This window comes from Balaenoptera borealis, assembly GCF_965194805.1.
Source record: "Balaenoptera borealis genome assembly, chromosome: 10".
NCBI lineage: Eukaryota > Metazoa > Chordata > Mammalia > Artiodactyla > Balaenopteridae > Balaenoptera > Balaenoptera borealis.
The window spans coordinates 191,612-214,405 of record NC_138874.1 but is presented as its reverse complement, the minus strand read 5'-3'; the positions used below and the strand labels follow the sequence as shown (position 1 = coordinate 214,405).

Sequence of the window (22,794 nt, the reverse complement as noted above, 5' to 3'; positions counted from 1 at the left end):
AAGTTTATTTGTTGTTGGAGGAACTAGTTATCCATTCCAAGGGTTCTCCATCAGTGTTATAAGACAACAGGTAACAATCGACTGTTTTGTTTATGATGAAGCTAATTAAAATTAAAAGATTTGAGTTTACAAATAATTACAAGTAATTATGGTACACTAGGCTTGTAGTATACACAGAACAACTACCTTTGAAACTGGAATCTAGTTTCCTCAGATTCAATGGACATGTTTGTGATATAAACAGGAATCAAGTCAAGAAATCGGCCAAGGAAATTTTTTTTGTAATCCACGTTCAACTTTTAAAAAAGTTACATCATGGTTGCCTAATATTTTAATTCATAAAGTATGTAAGGGCATGAATTTCTCCAGGCAAGGTACAACATGCAGAAGAGCCAACGTGAGGTTATGGATTGGAGTATTTTTTGGAAATGTTGAAATGCTTTTGAAAGGCAGAGTGAATAATATTGAAAGATATTCTCCAGTTTACCTGAATTCTCTGTGGCTTCCTTTTGTGACTCCAGAGAATGTCACAGCTTCACCCCCATTGCCACAGAGAAGGTAGAAAACATCTCCTGATTCCAGGCAGGAATTCTGTGCAGTGCCTGATGGGCTGGTCCAGCAGAGAATCATTCTTCTTGTCGAGGCCTCTGGATGACCAGTCCAGCCCATCTCTGGGTTGTTTTACAGGGGTGAGCTGGGAGGCAGAGCAGTTGTTACTTTCTGACCCAAGAGCTCTGCTTGGCCCATGACTGGCATTGTCTGATGAAAGAGAAGTAACATTGGTAGTTACTCCGCTGGGAGTGTCTGTTCTTAGAAAACCCTAGTTGGGTGGCTTTTGCAAGAGGCAGTGAGAGCCTGGATTAAGTCAGTGGCTGTGAACATGGAGAAAAAGGGAAGACATGGGAGAGATATATGTTTGTAAAATAGAAAAGATTTTTGGCAATATTTGAATGTGGGTTGTATTGGACACATTTTGTACAGCGATTCAAATGTTATTGCCTTCACCTTATTCCAGCCAGAGCAGCGGCAATGAGCTCCTCTTAGGTTTTGAGCAGCTTCATGCACTTTCAACCTGACAGTATTCTCAGGCTAGAACTGCACTTCTTGCTTCCTACCCTGGGGGTCTGTGCCCTTGAGGACCTGCTTGGCACTCAGTATTCGTAACAGGGGAGTATTGGGGAGTTAAAATGCCCCTTTGGGCAACCCTTGACTAACCCTTGACATGTGCTTCTTTTCTCTTTTCCTGGTAGGGAGCCCATTTGATAAGGTGATTGAACACCTAGTAGCTGGTAGTGTTGGCCAACTCGGTATCACATCTTTGTAGGGGTCCTCCTTCCTTTCCTGTTTCACTCTCCTGTCCCTCACTTCTGACCCCTGCGATCCCACTACCAGACAAATTAGTTGAATGTAAGCCATTGTCTCTGGCTCTGCTTTTGGGATAATCCAGGTAAGACATGTTAGGCTTGGATGCATGAAAGGATGGTGGGCCTGTGAAGAGGAATAGGAAACCATGGATGAAGGGCAACCTGATGAGGTCAGTTTGGGTTGTTCTGAGTTTGAAGCAGCAGATGGGACTCTGGTCACAGAAAGCTCAGTTAGCATATCAATGATATTGCTAGCCATAGTTTTCCTGAGGTTAGAATCCAGGTTTCTTAGCTCCTAAACTAAATTTTTAGTTTCTGATACATGCGGTGATGAGTGTTCAGTTGCTTTTGTTTCTTCAGGGGTAGCACTCCGTATTAGTGGTGTACTGCTGCATAAAAAATTACTGGAAAACTTGGAAGCTTAAAACAACAAACATTTATGATCTCACACAATTTCTGAAAGTCAGGAATTCGGGTGTGACTCAGCTGGTTCAGGGTCACTTATGAGGCTGCAGTCAAGTTGTTGGCTGGCGCTGCTGTATATGAAAAGTTGACTAGGGTTGAGGGGTCTGCTTCCATCTCACTCACGCTGCTGTTCTCAGAGACTTCAGTTCCTTACTCTGGGGGCCTCTCCGTAGAGCTGTTCATTGTGGCTTCCCACAGAGTGAGTGATCTGAGAAAAAGATCTGCCGAGAAAGAGAGAACATCCAAGACAGAAGCCATAGTCTTTTACTAAGCTTGAAAGTGACCTACCATCATTTCTGTCATATACGCTTGGTCACAACAACCTTGGTCTCCCTGGGAGGGAGACCATACAAGGGTATGAATACTGGAAAGTGGGGGTTATGGGGGACCATCCTGGAGCATGGCAACCACACAGTCTTTTCATTTTCTTCTTTTAAATAGATATCTATTTTATTAAAGAAGTGCAAAGAAAATATCAAACACTGCAGAATAATTTAAATGAAGAGTAAAACGCTTCCTAATGTCCTACTCCCAGGCTCAATCCTCATAGCTGATCACTATTAACTGTTTGATTTTTTTCTTCCTAGTGTTTAACAACTGTGTTAAATAACTATAAATAGTCTACTTTAATTTCTCACTTACACAACTCCCACTTTCATGACTCTTCTACTTCCCAAATGTGTTAGTTATATAATTATTTTTAATTCCTCTCCTGGTTGCCTTAGATGTTTAAGATGTACTTAAACATCTGGTTTTGATCATTCATTTATAAATGTTATCTCTTGACTCCACGGTGTAAGATGATATAAGCTGAGAAATTTAGTAACGCTTTTCCTCACTTTTGACTTCTGTCAGCTATTTCATTCCTTTTAATCTTATGGAGGTTAATAGTATTTATATTCTGTTCTGTAGGCATACTTGCTTTTCATTCCTTGACCATAGATTGACTATGAAATTTTAAAGCCACGAAACAGCACTTACAAGTATGTAAGTATTTGGAATAAATGCCTTCTGCAAAACCAAGCAGTTGAACCAGTAGTAAAGGCACTCAAAAAGCAAACGTACTAGGGGCAAATGGATTTATTTTTTTCTTTCTTTTTTCTCAAAGCCAATTGATTGCTTAAAATATATCACATTTTAATTTGCATCATGTTTGCATAATGGCTTTCTTTTATAATATTTTATTTTTCCTGGTATCTTGAATTGCCTTTCTTTTTCTTTTTTATAAAAGAGATGTAATGCTTTCATTTTATCTCTAAGAAATTTCTGATTCCTAATCATACATTTGCGTAACGGAATTCTTCTTCAGCTTAATGACAGTCTTCACAGAACTGACCTCCTGTTCTAATCTGGAACAATTTATATCCTGTCCTGGTGCACAATATTTCTTCAGTAGTTGCCTTGAGTTAGCTCTTTTGAGTTAGTGTTTCTTCTCACTTTTAGATTCCTTTAATGATTTGTTATAGTGTGTCCTCACATGGATATTTTTTGAATGGGAAGGAAGTAAACTTTCTGAGTTCTTTTATGTTTGAAAGTGTCTTTATTATGCTCTCACATTTGATTGATAGTTTGGCTTAGTATAGAATTCTAGTTTCAAAAAATTTTCTTAGAACTTCAAAAACATTTCTCATTGTCTTCTAGCATCCAGCGATGCTGATAAGAAGTCTGATATCAATGGAATTCTTGTTCTTTTGAAGGTAACCCTCTATGGAAGCCTGTACAATGATTTTTCAGTCTTTAGTAATTGAATCTTTGGAGTGTCTGGGTGTGGGTTTTTTTCTATTAACCCTGTGTGGCACTTGGTGGGCCCTTTTGATCCTAAGACTATAGCCTTCCTTCAGTCCAGCCCCTATGGTCTCATGTTTTCTCCTTCTGTAACTCTTGTTACCCAAATTGCTCATCATCACTCTAAGAGTTTTTATTTTGTATTTTTGCTTTATATTCGGAGAAATAGCCCTGAATGTCTTTCAGATCACGTACATTCTTAACAGAATTGAATAACTTCCATTCCTTCTTTGGATTTGTTGTTGTTTTTCTCTGGTTGTTCCTTTTTTGCAGAAACCTGTGTGTGTGTGTGTGTGTGTGTGTGTGTGTGTGTGTGTGTGTGTGTGTGTGTCCTTTCTAATTTCTCTGTGGATACCCGTAAGCATTAAAAAAAAAAAGAAGTCTTTTCCTTGTATTACTTCTCTGTCCTTTGGGAATGGTTGTTCTCTTGATTCATCTTAGTCTTTCTCGTTTATCTTCTCAGACTTTGTTCTTTCTCCAGCCCCAGTACCTACATGATGTGCTCTCCTCAGCCCAGTCTTTTATTGCCTTTATTGCAGTTGTTCAGGTGTCTAGCAGGGTGATATTATTGAAGCCAGCCCTCTGTATATTCAGGGAAAAGTGGTCCAAATTTTAATTCTGACCTTCCTGGCAGCCTAACTCTTCATAGAGAAGACCTATTATCTGTTTTTTACAATGGAAAAATGTTAGCCTAGACTCCTTTCCTTAGAAGGAGTTGGGGATCTCTATCTATGAAGATCACAAGATTTAGCCACCATTTTACTAAGAATGCAACCATTTATGGAGTGTTGTCTGTATGCCAGAGACATGACATATATATTATCTCTTCCTTTCCAACAACTTTGAAAAGTAATTACTATTACTCCATTTTATAAAGAAACAGCCTCAGCCAGTTAAAATAACTTTTCCAAAGTCATCTAGACAGTAAATTCAAAGCTAGGTTTTGAATCTAGGACTGCTGGAGGCTCCAAGCCATTACTACTGAAAGCCTTCTCTCTATGACTTGACAAAAGATGAATAAATATTGCAACACTTCAAAAAGACTCATTTCTTTTCTTAACTGTTTTCTCAGTTTGCAAAAGACAGTGTTTTCAAAAGTAGCATTTGGCATAATTCCCATCTTCCCTCACGTACAATACTGTTTTAAGAGACCCAGACTTGTTGTTTATTGGGAGAAAGCTTGCATAGAATTTTAAAGAACTCTCTTGCTAATAGATGGATCTATAATTCTGTGGGGAGAGAGGGGCAAGGTTTTTTGTTTTGTTTTGTTTTTCTTTGAAATGAGGCTGAAGTTTGAGTGTATCTCCAGGGAAAGGAAACTATACTTGATGAATTAGAGTAAATATTGCCTGAGTATTACTTAAAGTGAGACTTAGACAATTCGGCTAGCAAAAGATCTTTATCAAGATCTGCAAGGGTTAAGCAGGTACTATAATATGGTGGGGTGAGTTGGGATACGTTATTGGGCATGGGTTTATAAAACGTAAACCTATGGGGAAAATGAGTAGCCTACTTGTCAATTAAAATTCTTATTTTGGACAGACATCCCAGCATAATGCATGCTAGCAAAACGAAACCACACACACACAAAATCAAACAAAAAATGGAGAGGAGTTGCAAATAAAGGGTTAAAGAAATTATGTTACACATAAAAAGAAATCTGTTGTGCCACATACCCAATTGCCACTTCTCCAGTCTACTGATGTTTTACTGTGGGCTTTTGGGCCCAAGCAGTTGAACCAACATAAGACCTATCATGAATAATCTGCCTTTACTCTGCATCTTGTTATAGGCCCTAATTAGTAAGCCTGTTCCTAGAATCCTCCCATAAACTCCCGTTTCTGAGGCTTTCTATTGCTAACTTGGCTTGCAGTCTACCTACTGGCAGAGCCAACTATTCTACCCAACTACTGTGGATTTCTCCATTGCCAAAATCACATGATGTTTGCTAAATATCAGAGAACTTTCTCTTTAACTTGTTATGCTGTTAGGACAGCCAGAGGGTGAAAAGGAAAATTTTTCTTAATGGACACTCAACCTACAGGAAACCCTCCATAGATGATGACTTCCTATATACGGGTTCATTCCATAATTGCTCAGAATAACAGTGCCCTAGACAGAAGACCAAATTAAAATGCATACCCAGTAAAGCTGGAATTTTTTAGTTCTAATTAACCAATTCTCTCTCCTTGAATGTAAGTGACCTCTCTTCCTACTCTGAAATTTTGCCACTTAAGATTTACTCAGTACAAATTTTAAAGTAGATTAAAGAACAAATCTCTTCAAATCTATTTCAAAGATAAATGCCTCCTACAAGTCTTGTCCTCAGATACTTACTCAGTAGATTCATGTGTGCCTGAGGCATTGTCAGTGATGCTTGGGGGTGGGTAGAGTTTTTATTTCTATTTTATATTCTCTTCTCCCTGTCCTAACCATTTGAGTAAATGGTGGTGGGTAGATTGGCAGATAGTACCTCTCTCCTCTCCAAGGACTAGATGCAGAGAAGGTGAACATTCTCTCCACAGAACCCCCTTTTTTGAAAAGTGCAGCCCCTTCTTTTCAGGGGGAAGAAGTAGGGGAAAACCAAAATAACAGAACACAGCCAGCGTCTTTTAAAATGGTTTATAATTGGACATGTGTACAATAATAAGAAATATATATATTTCCAAGTTTCTGACACAGACCTCCTAAAACCCTTGCAGATAGAGGTGCTAGGAGAATCTTTTATTCTAACATTTAGTCTTTGACCTCAGTTACCTTCACAGAGCTCCTAAATGCCTTGAAATTTCCTAGGTGATAGCAGTATCTTTTGTTCTAATGAGGTCATTCTTGGGCTCCAGGATGGGGACTGGTCACCAGAAAAGACCAAGCCATGATTAGAAGCTTGGAAATTTCAGCCCCACCTCCCATTCACAGGAGAGGGAAGAGGGACTGTAAATGGAGTTCATAATTGATCATGCCTACTGTGATGAAGCCTCTATAAAAATCCCAATAGTACAGGGTTCAGGGAGCTTTCATATTGGGGAGCACATCCACCAATTGGGAATGTGGTGCAAACCCAGCTCCACAAAGGAAGAAGCTCCTGTGCTCAGGACCCTTTCAGTCCTCCCCCATGTACTGTTCATCTCTGTTTTTTATAACATCCCTTATTGCATAATAAACTGGTAAACATAAGTGTTAACTTGAGTTTTGTGAGCTGTTGCAGCAAATGATCACATCCAAGGAGGAGGGTCATGGGAAGCTCTTAATGGAAGCCAAGCCAGACAGAAGCTGTGAGTAGCCTGGGGACTTAGTACTTGTGATTGGCATCTGATGTGGGGGACAGTCTTGTGAGACTGGGCCCTTAACCTGTGGGGTCTGTGCTAACTCTGATTAATGTCAGAATTGAATTGAATTGTAGGAAACCCAGCTGGTGTCATGGAATTGCTTGATGTGTGGAAAACCCACACAGCTGGTGTCAGAGGTGTTGTGAGTGTGTTGTCCTTTCTCAAGCAATGTGATTTCTTACTTGAATTTCTGTTTTCTACATAATAAAATGTAGAAATAAATAAAGATTATGTAAAACTTTCACCTTAGACTACAGGTGACTAAAAAGCCATAATTCATAAATATGAATGTAGTTTTAAATCTTGGTTGGAAATCATGCCTTTCTTCTTTTCTTCTGTCTAGTAAAATTGATTAAGACTTTTGCTACAGCAAAGACAAGATGCAAATAATTAAACCCAAATGAGAACTTGCCCAAGAAAAGATTTTTTTTAAACAGGCTCAAAAATAAAAATAAAAATTGTCTAACAGTCTAACTTCCGTGTTGCACTTCTGCTTATTAGCAAGATAAAGTGTACTGATGACAAATACTTCAAAAAACTGTGGCCCAAAGAAAAATTTTTTCCGGTAGAAGGAATTTCCCCAGAGGCAGGAACACAGTCTTAGTCTGAGATCAAAAAACATTATCATAAAATAGACTCCCCTCTGTTTTCACAGAAATTGATGATTATCAAAAGAATTTTAGAATTACTTAGGGCCTGTAGACCTGAGGATGGGAAAAGGGCAGATGCTAAATGCCTTTACTTGGGTCATTTGGGGGTCAGGAAGAATTGATTTGTTATATTTGTCTTTAAACTCTCCTTCCTCCTTCTTATGGTGCCTTAAATTTTCTGTCCTTGTGTTTTAGGCGGCTGTTACAAGTGAATGAGCTTAGCTGATAATTAGACTAAATGATTCTTCCTTGGGAGTCATTAATTGTGCCAGGTTTTGTGGTAGAAGGACGAAACCCAAAAGGACTTTTTTGAATTCTCTGTAAGACAGGCTGTCATGTCTGCTGAAGGTGATTGAGGAAGAAGGGCTGGCCATTTGGAATGCTGCAGTGCTGTGTGTAAGAAATGTAAAGAGCTGACTAGACGAGATAGGAATAGTGGAACAAAATAAAGTACACATCTACTTTTTCTGCCCAGTGAATGTAAAGTACGTCTCTTATTTTCTGTCCAGCATCCATGTTTTGGGGGATTGCCCCTCCTCCACTCTGTCATTCTGGAGGGGCTGTAGATCATGGGACCTCACCCATGACATTAGGGGGTGGGGCTAGGTAGTAGGCACGTGACCCAAGCTAAGCCAATCAGCGTCTTCTGGAAGTTTGGATCATTAGGGGAGATATCAGATAGAAAGTGGGTTGGAACTGGGCCATCTGATGGCTGGAGCCTAGGCAACTGTCCCTTCCTCAGGTGCCTGGGCTGTCTCTGATTCCTGTCCTTCTGGTGGCTGTGCTGTCCAGTGCTTCCTTCACAATGCTAACTACCCCCAGAATATTTCCAATAAACCCCTTTTTCTTGCTTAATATGGCAAGATCAATTCCCATGGTTTACCATTAAAAAACAAAACAAAACAACTTTTTGGTTGGTTATACTTTCAGGTATAACAGCAATTTCTGGATTAGAAATTAAATTTAGTGTATGCATGAGATAAAGAAATTATACAGTACAATGGCTCCAAATTGTCAGTAGCTTATCTGCAGGCTTGGTTGGTATTACATCCCCTTCAAATTCTATGTCATGTGGTCCTTGCAGCTCCAAAGCTCAGTCAGTGAGCCCAGAGAAGCTAGGGAGGCAATAGGGCTAGTGCCGTGTTTGCCAGTGGGTTCTGAGAAATAATAATTCCTTGAGAAACTGTAAACAAACAAATGAAAACATTGTGTAGCTAAATAAGATGGAGAAGCAACTCGACTTGTATGTGTTTTATGGAGATTTATATTGCTCATAAACAAAGTAAATGCTCTGATGAGTTGTGTGGGAAAGTGTTTACCTTTGTCTAATCCAGCATTTCCTAAACTTGCTTGAATATAAAATGCTTTTCCCACAGAAAGCCTATTAATATCTCTTGGAACTAGGATTTTGTAAAACATAGTTGGGAAAAAACAGTATAGTGGGATTAGAAAATTAGGTATTTAAACATTTATTTGGTAGAGTGCTAACAGATGAATTTTTACTTTATTTCTTTATTTCATCTTTAATCATGATTTTTTTTTTTTTTGATGATGATTTGGAGTAATTTACTGAGGCCTTATTTGGGTCATTCATTGAAATGGGTATTTGATACAGCGACTATTATGATTTCAAATACACAAACTCTAATTCCCCATTTTTTGAAGGAGACAGATAAATTCTTTCCAAGATCACTAGCCCAAAGCAAACAAGTTCCAATTGTATTAATCTGAGCACGTATTTTAAAATCTGGGCATTTGAGTGAGTTTATCACTTCTTAATGGAGAAAATTAACATATATCAGCTAGAACAGTGATTCTCAACCTGGGGCAGTTTTATCCTCCAAAGGACATGTGGTGGTGTCTGTAGGTGTTTTTGGTTGTCACAGCCGGGTTGAGGGGTGTGTGCTGGCATCTAGCAGGTAGAAAGGATGCTCTAAACATTCTACAGTAGGATGACGGCCCCTCTCAACAGAGAGTTGTTCAGCCCCAAATGTTAATAATGGGGCTGAGGTTGAGAAACCCTGAGTAATGCAAGTGCCTCTTGAGAAGATGGAAAGAGAGAATCCTTTAAAGGCATTACCATATTCCTAAGCCATTAGATTCAATGACATACTCCCCATGGGCTTTGTGGCATTATGTTTGGCAACCTAAGTCTAAACTTTGTCCAATCTGACCTGCTCAAGTCACATGGGGCCTCAATTTCTTTACCTGAAATAAAGAATTAGATGAGGTAATTGAGAGGTTTCCTGTGATATTGTGATTCATGAAGAACAATCCTGAGTCTTGAACACTTGTAATGTAAGATAAACAACACTGGGCTTAAGCTTTGGGGACATTTAATGTTGTAGAGAAGATCTGCCTCCAGTGATGTTGCCTCCTTGTGCCTGGACATGTCTGGTACAGTCATGTAGTGATCATGGGCCGAGGGATGAATGGCTCCTGTCCCCCAGAGAACCCCATACATTTCTACTGTTCTTCCCATCCCTTAAATGAAAGCTCTGATCTCAGTCCTCTCCTCAAGATACACCCATCTTTGGCCATCTTCTCCTCTCTTGTTATACTCAATCCTAATCTCTATGTTAGTATAAATCCCCATTTCACATCCTCATCTTTCTCATGAGCAGTGATTCCCAACAGTCTTTTTTTTTTTTGGCATCTACACATGGGTGATAATGATAATGATGATGATAATAGTAATAGTTAAAAATAGCTAACACTGTTGATCTCTTGCTATGATTCAGGCATTGTACTAAGCTCTTTCATTAGCTTGTTCAACCCTCAGAGGCACTTAGAGGTTAAGTAACTTGTTCAAGATCAGTTAGTATATCGTAGCTCTAGGACTCAACCCTGCCAGTGTTCAGAATTCCACATGTCCCTAATAGATTGATCAGCTTCTCTCTTACACAGTTCCTCTTGCTGTGCTCCCTAAAATGATAGAATGTAGTTCTTAAATCCTTCTCTCATATCCTTACATTTACAACTGATCACTTTGCAAGAATTTAACATCAAATTCATCTTTTCTTTCACCAACCACTATTACTGTCATTGCCTTGCCTCTATGGCAGATCTTCATGATTCCCCATCTATAACCAACTACCAAAATGACCTGCTTTTATTTTTATTTTATTTTATTTTTTTTGGCTGCGCTGTGTGGCATGCGGGATTTTAGTTCCCTCACCAGGGATCGAACCTGTGCCCCCTGCAGTGGAAGCACAGAGTCCTAACCACTGGACCGCCAGGGAATTCTGAAAATGACCTGCTTTTAAACTTTTCCTCTCTATTATTCTTTCTGCAACCTTAATTTCCCTATGTAACAGAAATCTAGTCACTTCATGTCATTCTTAAGAACTTGTAACGACCTTTCCCTGCTCGTAGAATAAAGTACTTTCTCTGGCATTCAACACTCTCCATGACTGAGGCCCAAATGTGGTATCAGCTACAACACTCACCAAAGTCATTTGCATTATTTATTTGATCATGTCATGTACTTTTACATCTTAAATTTTTTCAGGGTAGGGTCTAAAACTTCTCACTCCTAATTGTAACACTAGAACATAATTTCTCTTGGTTGAGATATACTAGCTTACTTTTTACTTGCACTCATTAGAGGAACACATTGACTCTTTGCTGAGAGGACCTAGACAGCCTTCTTGTGGTTCTCAGAATGGGTCTGCTTTCCTTTGTTTATTAATGTTTCATTACACTAGAATACCCATCCTTTGCCCCCATCACTTCTTCTCTTTTCAAAGCCCAGATTTGAGACTTCTTCCATTTAACTTTCTCTGACGTACCTTCCTCAAGTCAGAAGTATTTATTCCTGCTATGATCTCACAGAATATTTTAATATCTGTTTCCCCTATACATTGTAAGCTTCTTGGGCAGGGACACTGTGACTTACACATTTTCGTGTTTCCTGAACTATCACCCATTCCAGGGTGATATGTATGTATTGCTGACATGTAGAAAGGGCTCAGTAAATGTTTCATAATAAAGTCACATCTCTTGAAGTCCCTTTAAGTTCTGTGATTCTAAAATTATCATTCATTATTTATTTCTTTACACTTCTTATTGCATTGGGATAAATATTTCTCCCTGAGGGTGGAAATATGTTAGGGTTAATCTGCAAATTAAAAGTATATAAGAATTTTAATCACAGTATAATTAAGACCTAGGGGTTTTTTTTGAAATGCCAGTCAGTATTGCCATAAAAGAGTAATGAGCTCCTTTCTGGACTTCTCTGGTGGTGCAGTGGTTGAGAATCCAACTGCCATTGCAGAGGACACGGGTTCGATCCCTGATCCGGGAAGATTCCACATGCCATGGAGTAACTAAGCCCACACACCACAACTACTGAGCCTTCACGCCACAACTACTGAAGCCTGTGCACCTAGAGCCCGTGCTCCGCAACAAGAGAAGCCACCGCAATGAGTAACCCACATACTGCAATGAAGAGTAGCCCTCTCTCGCCGCAACTAGAGAACACCAGCATGCAGCAACGAAGACCCAACGCAGCCAAAACAAAACAAAACAAAAAAACAATCCCACTTAAAAAAAAGCAAGAGTAATGGGCTCCTTTCTCATGAAAACAGTAGTCTGTGGGAAGTTTTTTTTTTTTTTTTTAAGGAAGTAAGCTTGAAAAGTGTCAATTTTATTACCATTGCAATTAAAAATTTTTGTCTTTATTTTCTGTATGAGACTAGCCTATACAAGATATTGATTAAGCATGAAGTCAGGACTCAAGATATCCCATCTGTTTACTATAGTTTGTATTAGTAACTTCAATACTTAGAGAAAAAATAAAAGTTAGTAGTGCAAACCAATATCCAGTTCTCCTTTCTTTCCTGGGAATACAAGGCTACAGTTTGCAGTCTGCTTGCACCTAAGCGGAGCCATGTGACAGCTCTGGGCCAAGTAAATATGAATGGGAGTGACGTGTCGCAGTAGAAAAGCAAACACAATCCTTTCATTCTGTTCTCTTGTCTTAGCAATCATGAAGGAGGCTACATGGTGAGATAACCACAGTGTGAAAGCAGCCTGAATTATTTTTCTTTTAAAGCAAGTAACTGTTTTATGTATTTACCATCAGTGTGAGGCAGATGTAAATGAACAGGAATATCTAGAGGATAATTCCTATTGAAAAACATTTCAAGGTGTCCACAGACTGGTCAGAATACTATGGTACTATATGGTATAGACAACTAGTCAGTGATATTTTCATTTATTTCACTTTTAGTAATAAAACTTTTTTCTTATACACGATTGAACACATATTTTGCTTTAAAATTAATAGTCACAGTTGAAGAAATAATGGTTTATTTTTCTAATCAAGTGGCCAAGCTGCTCAATCTTAAAACCACAACAAATGTTGCACCTTATTATTTTAACTAAACAGTAAGACCTTCTGTTTTGATTATTCCTGGTAAATTGCAACTTTGTTTCTCACTAGTTTCCATTTGCCAAACAGTCATGACAAACAGTTTAACCTGGTGGCTACTGCTTTCAAGGGATTCTATCAGATGAATCCTCATTTCCAGTGCAATAGCTGTTGGCAGTCCTTTGCTGAAAGTCCATCCACCAGGACTTCTCTATTGTGGTTAGTTAAGAGTCGTGCTTTTGCTGCCAGGGCTTCCTTCTGCTGAATATAATATTCCTGAAATTTAATGGATATTCTTTGCATCATTTAAAAATATTTCTATAAGCAATGTTCTGAGCAGGTTATCTCAACAGGTATTACTTCTCTTCCTGTGAAGTCTTTAACACAGTCCAAAAAGCATGTTTCTTTAAGTTTATAGTAGGTTCCAAGAAGTTCATTGAACTATTTTATCTGATCAGATTCTGGTATTTGTGCAGCCATATTCTTTTGGTATGTTTATCAGTCACTTTTTCTGATGCATGAGTTTCCTTTCTGTTCTGGAAAAGCAGCTAAACTTTGCTTGAATGTCTCCTGTGAGGCCTGATTTCTTCCTTAAGCACAGGCTCTCCCATTTGGTACCAGTATGAGGCAGAGAGGCTAGTCTGGGGACAGAGGGTTGGGGTATGGGTGGGTGCCTGGCAGCTGGATGACAGAGAACCTAAAGTTAGCACTTGAATTGTTGAGTCACCACATGGGGACAGCTGCCCCAGAGAGTTGCCAGGACCTACAGTGGTCTTTGCTTGAGTGTAAAATAACTTTTACGTGTTTAAGCCAGTGAGATTTTGGATTAATTTGTCACTGAAGAATCACTTGTCCTAATCTGACTAATATGGGTGGCACTGGGAATTGCAGTCATTAGAGATAAGAGAAGAAAGCCTGTAATAGCAATAGCTAGCCCTTATTAAGCACTTACTCGCCAGGATTTGTCCCATGTACTTGAATGAATTGTCTTTTTTGACTCCCACAATAATCTACTTAAAAGATGAGGAGACTTGAGGCACAGAGGAATTTAATAGCACACCTAGGGTCACAGAGTTTATAAGGTTTAGAGCTGGGATTCAGACCTGCATTTGGTATGATACCAAGGTTCATTTACTTCCTGAATATGCTCTAGAGTCATTTAGTTTATTCATATGTTTGTAACTAAGTAAATGCAAAAATAAGACTTGTTTCTCAGGTGTCAGGTGAAATAGTTTTTAGAGGAGCATGGTAGATTTTTGTCTTCTGAGAAATTTCTTAGGATTTATGGAACTTTATTTCCTTTGGGGCAAAAGGGGAAATTTCTGTTTCATATGACCTGCTTTGTTTTTATGGTACCCATATGTTGGGCATAGAGTAGGATTAGAGCCAAGTTCTTTTAGGATTTAGGAATGCTGATGTGATTAATTTGATCTGATTTAACAGTGATGACAGCATAGAACAATCAACAATTTTAATAAATTAAATTTCATTTATGTGTCTTCTGGGAAGGACTCTGTCAGTTTAAGTAAGACTTGGTGCCTTGATTGACTATGAAGTTTTTTTTTTTTTTTTTGGCTGCGTTGGGTCTTCATTGCTGTGTGCAGGCTTTCTCTAGTTGCGGCAAGCAGGGGCTACTCTTCATTGCGGTGCGCGGGCTTCTCATTGTGGTGGCCTCTCTTGTTGCGGAGCACGGGCTCTAGGCGTGAGAGCTTCAGTAGTTGTGGCGTGTGGGCTCAGTAGTTGTGGCACACGGGCTTAGTTGCTCTGCGGCATGTAGGATCTTCCTGGACCAGGGATCAAACCCCTGTCCCCTGCAGTGGCAGACGGATTCTTAACCACTGCGCCACCAGGAAAGTCCCGCCTATGAAGTTTTGAACTGAGCCTGGCTCTCCACTATGAGGATCAAATCCTGAAGTCCTGGCTGTACTCATCCAGCATGTCTTTGACTCCTTAAGGAATTATTACTTTAATGAAGACGAAATCTATTACTTTAAACATTTTTTCTTGATAATAAAAATTCAACCATGACCCTCATTAATGAACTGGCAAATTATTTTACTCTACCTTGTTAAATGTATTAGTTGGTATGGGTTGCTTTGGAGATATTTTTAAATACATTTTTTTGATAGATACTTAAAAATATTGATTCTTCAGAGCTCCCTGAAGAATCTGGGAGAAGTCTGGGGGCAGGGAAAACACAAGATGAACTGAGACATCTTGTTGGGCAAGAAAGAAGGGAAATACTTAAAGACTAATGGGTGTGTGTGTGAAAAGATATTCAAGTCAGCTTGAAGGGATTACTCTTGGCAATACTGGGGGACTGTTTGAACATAAAAAAGAGTATTGACAGTGACTGATTGTAGAAAGAGAAGAGGAGCCTTTTATAAGTAACTTAAGGGGAACAATTCACTGTAGAAGCAGTATATGCAGGCTAAGAGCTTGGTCTGGGTTTGAATCCTTGGTATGAGTTTACCTCTTTGCTTGTAAGTTCTTAAACCTTTCTATGCCTCAGTTTCCACATCTGTAATGCGGGAATAATAATAATAATAACAACAGTAACAACTACCTCAGAGGGGTGATAAGAGAATTAGCTAAGATAAAATTTATAAGTAAAGTATTTAGAACAGTCCCTGCCACATATATCACGTGCTAAATAATTGTTATGTATTATATTACTTTTATTATTATTGTCTATAATGCCCACTACCCATTAGGGAACGGCCATACCAGCCCTGGGCTTTTTGTTGTTGTTATGGAAAATTGTTTTTTTTTTTTTTTTCCCAGCTTTTTTGAGATATAATTGACATATAACATTGTGCAAGTTTAAGGTATGCAATGTATTGACTTGATACACATATATTGCAAAATGATTACCACAGTAGTGTTAGTTAATACCTCTATCACCTCACATAATTACCATTTCCTTTTTGTGGTGAGAACATTTAAGATCTACTCTCTTAATAACTTTCAAACATATAATACACTATTGTTAACTATAATCCCCATACTGTACATAGATCCTCAGAACTTACTCATCTTATACCTGGAACTTTGTACCCTTTGATCAACATCTCCATTTTCCCTGCACTCCAGGCCCTGGTAACCACCATTCTGTTCTCTTTTCTTATAGTATCCTTATCTGGCTTTGGTATCAAGGGAATGCTGGCTTTATAAAATGTGTTTGGGAGTGTTTCCTCCACTTCAATCTTTTCAAAGAGTTGAGAAGGATTGGTATTAATCCTTTAATGTTTGGTAGAATTCACCAGGGAAATCATCTGATTCTGCGCTTTTCTTTGTTGGGAGATTTTTGATTACTGATTCAGTTTTACTTGTCAGATTTTCTGTTTCTTTATAATTCAGTCTTGGTAGGTTGCATGTTTCTAGGAACCTATCCATTTCTTCTAGGTTATTCAATTTTTTTGGTATATAATTGCTCATAGCGGTTTCTTACGATCCTCGTCTTTTGTATTTCTGTGATATCAGTTGTAATGTTTCCTCTTTCCTTTCTTATTTTACTTGAGTCTTTCTCTCTCTCTCTCTCTCTTTTTTTTTTTGGCTGCACTGCACGGCACGTGGATCTTAGTTCCCCTGACTAGGGATCAAACCTGTGCCCCCTGCAGTAGAAGCGTGGAGTCTTAACCACTGGACCACAAGTCCCTCTCTTTTCTTCGTGTGTCTTTCTGAAGTTTTGCCAGTTTTGTTAATCTTTTCAAAAAATAACTCTTAGTTTCATTGATCTTTTGTATTACTTTTCTGGCCTCCATTTATTTCTGCTTTGATCTTTGTTATTTCCTTCATTCTGCTAACTTTGTAGCCTTAGGCTTTCTTACTCTGGACTTTAAAAAAAAAACAAACAAACATGTGCACTCCTAATTGGATCTTTGTTACAACTGAATTGCTATCTAATACAGTAAGTCATCTTAGAGGCCTCTGTGATACCAGGAAGATGGTAAAGTCAAAAGCTGTGAAATAGATAATCTGTAGAAATCCCACTGCTGTGTTAAGAGCAGTTCCATGACTCACTGCCCTGTGAGACTCCAGCCTCAAACAAAGAGAATTGGTGAAACCTGCATGGGAAGGATCCCAATGCAAAGGTTACAGAACTGATTAAAAGATGAGGGTAGAAACCTCAGGGGCCCCAGAGGCCCAGGGGATCAAAGAGGAGTCTGGACAGGGGTACTTAGGGAGAAACAACCATATTGTCAGTGAACTTCAGTTTTGAGATGACTTGGGCCAGTTGTGGTTTGCTTGGCTGTTAATTTCCCTGCATGACTCCTAGGAAGTGTCTCATCAAGAAGTCTGTGAGGGGGGCTTCCCTGGTAGCGCAGTGGTTGAGAATCTGCCTGCCAATGCAGGGGACACGGGTTCGAGCCCTGGTCTGGGAAGATCCCACATGCCGCGGAGTAACTAGGCCCGTGAGCCACAATTACTGAGCCTGCGCGTCTGGAGCGGCCGCGACAGTGAAAGGCCCGCGCACCGCGATGAAGAGTGGCCCCCGCTTGCTGCAACTAGAGAAAGCCCTCGCACAGAAACGAAGACCCAACACAGCCAAAAATAAATAAATAAATAAATAAAACAGAAGTCTGTGAGAAATCATACCTTTAACTGCCTTTATCTCTGTATGGAGCATTTAAAGACATTCATCTTAATCCTCTTCCAAGTAATGTTCATTGGAATGTATTTGAAGTGGTGTTAGTTCACCGTAACACTTTTTAGCCTTCTTTTAAGTCATTTGAAAAATCTGCTTATAAAAGAGGAGAAGTAAAATTTTTGTCTCAAGGTCAATTCACATTTCAATGTTTTAAAAAAGCAGTGCTTCTCAAAATCATGTTTTAGTATCAAATCCAGCTTTAATTTTTTTTTTTTAATAAAATTTATTTATTTATTTTTGGCTGCATTGGGTCTTCGTTGCTGCATGCAGGCTTTCTCTAGTTGTGGAGACTGGGGGCTACTCTTCGTTGCGGTGCGCAGGCTTCTCATTGCGGTGGCTTCTCTTTGTTGTGGAGCACTGGCTCTAGGTGCACGGACTTCAGTAGTTGTGGCACTCGGGCTCCGTAGTTGTGGCTTGCAGACTCTAGAGCACAGGCTCAGTAGTTTTTTGGAGCAACGGCTTAGTTGCTCTGCGGCACGTGGGATCCTCCCAGACCAGGGCTCGAACCCGTGTCCCCTGCATTTGCAGGCAGCTTCTTAACCACTGCACCACCAGGGAAGTCCCACAGCTTTAATTTTTAATGTAAGATAATGCCAAAGATAGGGTTTGTGATTCAGATTTTCACTAAATGCAAAATTTTCCTGGGACAGAGCAAATGCCTAAATCAAGGGAGGCCATTTTAGTCCTTATTTTAAGCTTTTCAACAGTGTAGCTGGTCATACGAAAAAGTCTGAAGGTCAAGTAGATGTGTGTGGTCTTGGAAAATTATTTAGTCTCTTTGAAACTCAGTTTTTCCATCCATCAAAGGGTACACATGGTGATTGTGAGCATGCTACAGTACTTGTTCAGTTCCCCTTTTTTCTTTTCTTATTACGACACTTTTTAAGGAGCAGTTTTAGGTTCACAGCAAAACTGGGGGGAAGGTACAGAGATTTTTTTTATACCTCTCCTGCCTCTACACATGCATGACCTCCCCTATTATCAACATCCACCACCAGAGTGGTACATTTGTTACAACGGATGATCCTATGCTGGTACATTATCATCACCTGAAGTCCATAATTTACATTATGGTTCACTCATGGTGTTGTGCGTTCTGTGGGTTTGGACAAATGTGTTATGACGTGTATCCATCATTATGGGACCATTCAGAATATTTTCACTGCTCTAAAAATCCTCTGTGATCCAGCTATTCTACCCCACCCCCTGCCACCCCGTAGCAACTGCTGTCTCTATAGTTTTGCCTTTTCTAGATTGTCATATAAGTGGAATCAGTATGTGGCCTTTTCAGATTGACCCTTTTCACTTAATATTATGCATTTAGGTTTTTCCATGTCTTTTCATGGCTCAATAACTCATTTCTTTTTAGTGTTGAATAATATTCCCTTGTCTGAATATACCATAGTTTATTTATCCATTACCCTACTGAAGACAACTTGTTTGCTTCCAAGTTTTAGCAATTATGAACAAAGCTCTTATAAACATCTGTGTGCAGGTTTTTGTGTGAACATAAGTTTTCACCTTTTTTGGGTAAATACCAAGGAGTGCAATGGCTGGATTTTATGGTAAAAGTACGTTTAGTTTTGTAAGAAACTGCCAAACTGTCTTACAAAGTGGCTGTACCATTTTGCATCCTCACTAGCAGTGAATGAGAATTCCTACTGCTCCGCATCCTCATTAGCATTTGCTAATGTCAGTGTTGTGACTTTTGGCCATTTTAATAGGTGTGTAGTGGTTTCTCATTGTTGTTCTAATTTGCATTGCCCTGATGACATAAGGTGTAGAGAATCTGTACATGTGCTTATTTGCCATCTGTATATCTTCTTTGGTGAGGTGTCTATTAAAGTCTTTGGCCCATTTTTTAAATTGGGTTGTTTTCTTATTATTGTTTTTTAAGAGTCTTTGTATATTTTGGATAACAGTCCTTTATCAGACTTATCTTTTGCAAATATTTTCTCCCAGTCTGTGGCTTGTCTTTTCATTCTCTTGACAGTGTCTTTCACAAAGCAGAATTTTTAATTTTAATGAAGTCCAGCTTATCAATTATTTCTTTCATGGACCATGCCTTTGGTGTTGTATCTAAAATGTCATTGCCATACCCAAGTTTTTCTGGCCTTTCCCCTCTGTTATCTTCTAGGTGTTTTATAGTTTGCATTTTACATGTAGATCTGTGATCCATTTTGAGTTAATTTTTGTGAAGGATGTAAGGTCTGTATCTAGGTACTTTTTTTTTTTTTGGTATGTGGACGTCCAGCACCATTTGTTGAAAAGACTATCTTTGCTCCATTGTATTATCTTTGCTCCTTTATCAAAGATGAGTTGACTATATTTATGAGGGTCTATTTCTGACTCTATTCAGTTCCGGTTTTTTTTCCTCCTGTAAATTTCTCTTCTCTATTCTGTAACTAGCCTAGAGGAAAGGGTTAGCTTTGTTTATGCTACTGAGTATGTTGTCCAGTTCCCATGTCAGTGTTTCAACATAATATATTATTTAAGGACCATCACTTAGGACTTAGCAAATTTTTATCAGAATTCAAGGTCCTTGATGAAATATACGGGTGGCATAGTTGCTCTTCTTAAGAAACCAACATTCTAACAGGAAGAAAAATATCCTCAAGAGCATCTTGCTTCTACTTTTTCTCCCCAAATCTATCTAGATTGTACGTGGCAGATAAGGAATTTTCAGCAATACTTAAAGGAAGAGACAGACTCTGTTTCTTTTTCTTTCTCTGCCTTTCTATTCCTTTCTATATTTTGTCTCCATCTGTTTGAATCCTTGTCTTGCATTTACAGTAATATTCCTCTTATGAAACATTTGCATATGTGGATTTATTTCCATAAATTTGTCCTAAAACTGTAAGACTTTCAGTTCACATTTTATATAAGCTGCAGTCAGCATTCGTATGAATTTGCAATCACTCAATGGAGATAATTTTAAAAAGACATACCTGGGAGTTGGGAAAAGCAGGAGGGAAACCAGATGGCAAAGCAGGAGCAGGGTAAGCGCCAGGAAGCTGAGCCAAGGTGCACCTGAGCCCGAGGGCAGCTCTCCTGCTTGTGAGTGGGAGGAGGGAGCTGGCGAGGTGAGAGAAACTGTTGGAGCTAGGGCTTGGGGTACGGCGACCTTCTGGTATGTTTACAGCCTGGAAGGATCATGGGGGCACTAAAGCTGTACAACCCGGAGCATGGATGGGAAATCTGAGAAACGCCAAGTCAGTTATAGGGTAAGATAAATAATTTATAAAAAAATTTACTCAAAATGTTTTCATCTCAAGGTTCAGGTAACTATGGAGACTGTTAGTGGCCTACTCAATGCTAGTCTCCTCTTCATCCTTAATAAACAGAACCTTCTCTTTGGTCAGGGTGGCTGTGCACCAGCTGAAAACTGCATTACTCAGCATCCTCTGCAGTTAGGGGTGGACATGTGACTAATTCTGGCCAATGGGTACAGGGGAAGTTGCTGAGTGGGGGCTTCATGGAAAGTGCCTTCAAAAGGGGGCTAACTCAGTCTGCAAGCTCCTTTTGCCACATTGTAAATGTGGTAGGACCTTGAGGTTAGAATACATGTGCTGAGGACGGTGGAGAAAAAAATAGGAGGCCAAGACACTGAGGGCATCATGGAGCCGCATGTCAGCCAGGGAATGCCTTCTTCTTCTTCTTCTTCTTCTTCTTTTTTTTAAAAAAAAGTGAGAGAACGGTTGAGTCTCTGTCAAAGATGAATATAATTTCTAATGGATGAGAGATTCTCTATCTCTTAGGCCATCTTAAGATGTGGGAAAGAGGGGGATTCCCTGGCGGTCCAGTGGTTGGGACCGCGTGCTCTCATTGCTGAGGGCCCAGTTCCATCCCTGGTCGGGAAACTAAAATCCTACAAGAAGCATGGTGTGGCCAAAAGAAAAAAAAAGACATGGGAAGGAGAAAGCTTCCACTCTGAGTCATAAAATCATAAAGACATTTAAACTTGACTAGGGGACCAGACACTGAAAAAGTGTTAATCTTTTTCTTCCAGGTTAGAAATCTCTGTTTTTCTTTCAAATTATTTAAAAAAAAAACCAAAAACCCAGGGACTTCCCTGGTGGCCCAGTGGTCGGGACCGTGCTCCCAGGGCAGCGGGTCTGGGTTCAGTTCCTCGTCCAGGAACTAGATCTCACATGCTGCAACTAAGACCCGATGCAGCCAAATAAATAAATAAATAAACAAATATTTAAAAAATAACCAAATAATTGTTATAAGAAGAAATTCAAGCAAAACTAAACTGTACAAAATGAAAAGTGAGAATATCTTTTATTTTAAAAATTTCATCCTCTAGAGTAACCACTGTTAACTGGGTTCTGTATTTTTCAAAGAATCCTCCCCCCTCTTTGTATATAAAAACATAAAGTAATTAAAAAATTATTCTTGACAAGCATGTTTTCTACAAGGAAAATAAATTTACAAGCCTCTTGAAGGGAGATCCTGATATTGAAAAACGATGTGACAATCAATCAATAAAATTAACTTTATAATGAGTATTATTACTGTTTTAAGATGTAAAATGTCATTGATAATCTCATTTTCCTGAGTGATTATTTCAAACCCAAGTTCCTCAGTGTCAGCAGATAGCCTGATTTTTTTTTTTTCCCCTCTTTTGAAGGTACTTTCCATGTGCCTTGGTGGGAGGTTACTGTTCCCAGAAGGGCAGGATTCTGGATAGGCAATAATTTGGGTTCTCTATTTTCTTCTGCTCTGTGAAATAAGACTGTATTGTATTTGACTTGTACCCTCCAAATCTAGCATGGGACCTAGTATATGATACTGTATGCTTCTGCCAGTAAGTGTTCTCATTCAGAAAAGGAGTGCTCTGAGGAGGATCAGAGGGAGGTAGAGGAGCAGGAAAAGTTCCAGTTATTGTTCTGAGGCAGGAGTGGTCATAGCCTGTTTGAAGGGACAGTGAGAAGGTAAGATTCATACGGGGGGTAAATCTTTCTGAATTTCCTTTTTGTGGCCAACTATATATATATAGATATAGATATATGTATACACACACACACACACACACACACACACACACACATACATGAGAAACTATACATGTGCAGAGGGCTCTTTGCAGATCAGATTATCTCTTTACCTTCAGTTTTCAGTTTCCAATTACATCAGGTCATCTGGTAGTTGATTATTGGTCTATTTTTATGTTCTT

At 39.1% G+C, this 22,794-nt stretch overlaps 2 long non-coding RNA genes and 1 pseudogene across 3 annotated transcripts in view; 1 reads left to right on the top strand and 2 right to left on the bottom strand.

Annotated features, from left to right (window-relative positions):
- The window catches only part of LOC309635831, a 105,174-nt gene that overhangs the window by 45,851 nt on the left and 36,529 nt on the right, over positions 1 to 22,794 (bottom strand). The window lies entirely within an intron of this gene.
- LOC309635833 overlaps positions 1 to 22,794 on the top strand; it is a 117,394-nt gene that overhangs the window by 73,841 nt on the left and 20,759 nt on the right. The gene's annotated exons all lie outside the window — the stretch shown is intronic.
- Positions 7,069 to 13,991, bottom strand: LOC309604758 (mitochondrial import inner membrane translocase subunit Tim9 pseudogene; annotated as a pseudogene). The gene has a single exon. The product of its transcript is annotated as a mitochondrial import inner membrane translocase subunit Tim9 pseudogene (transcript).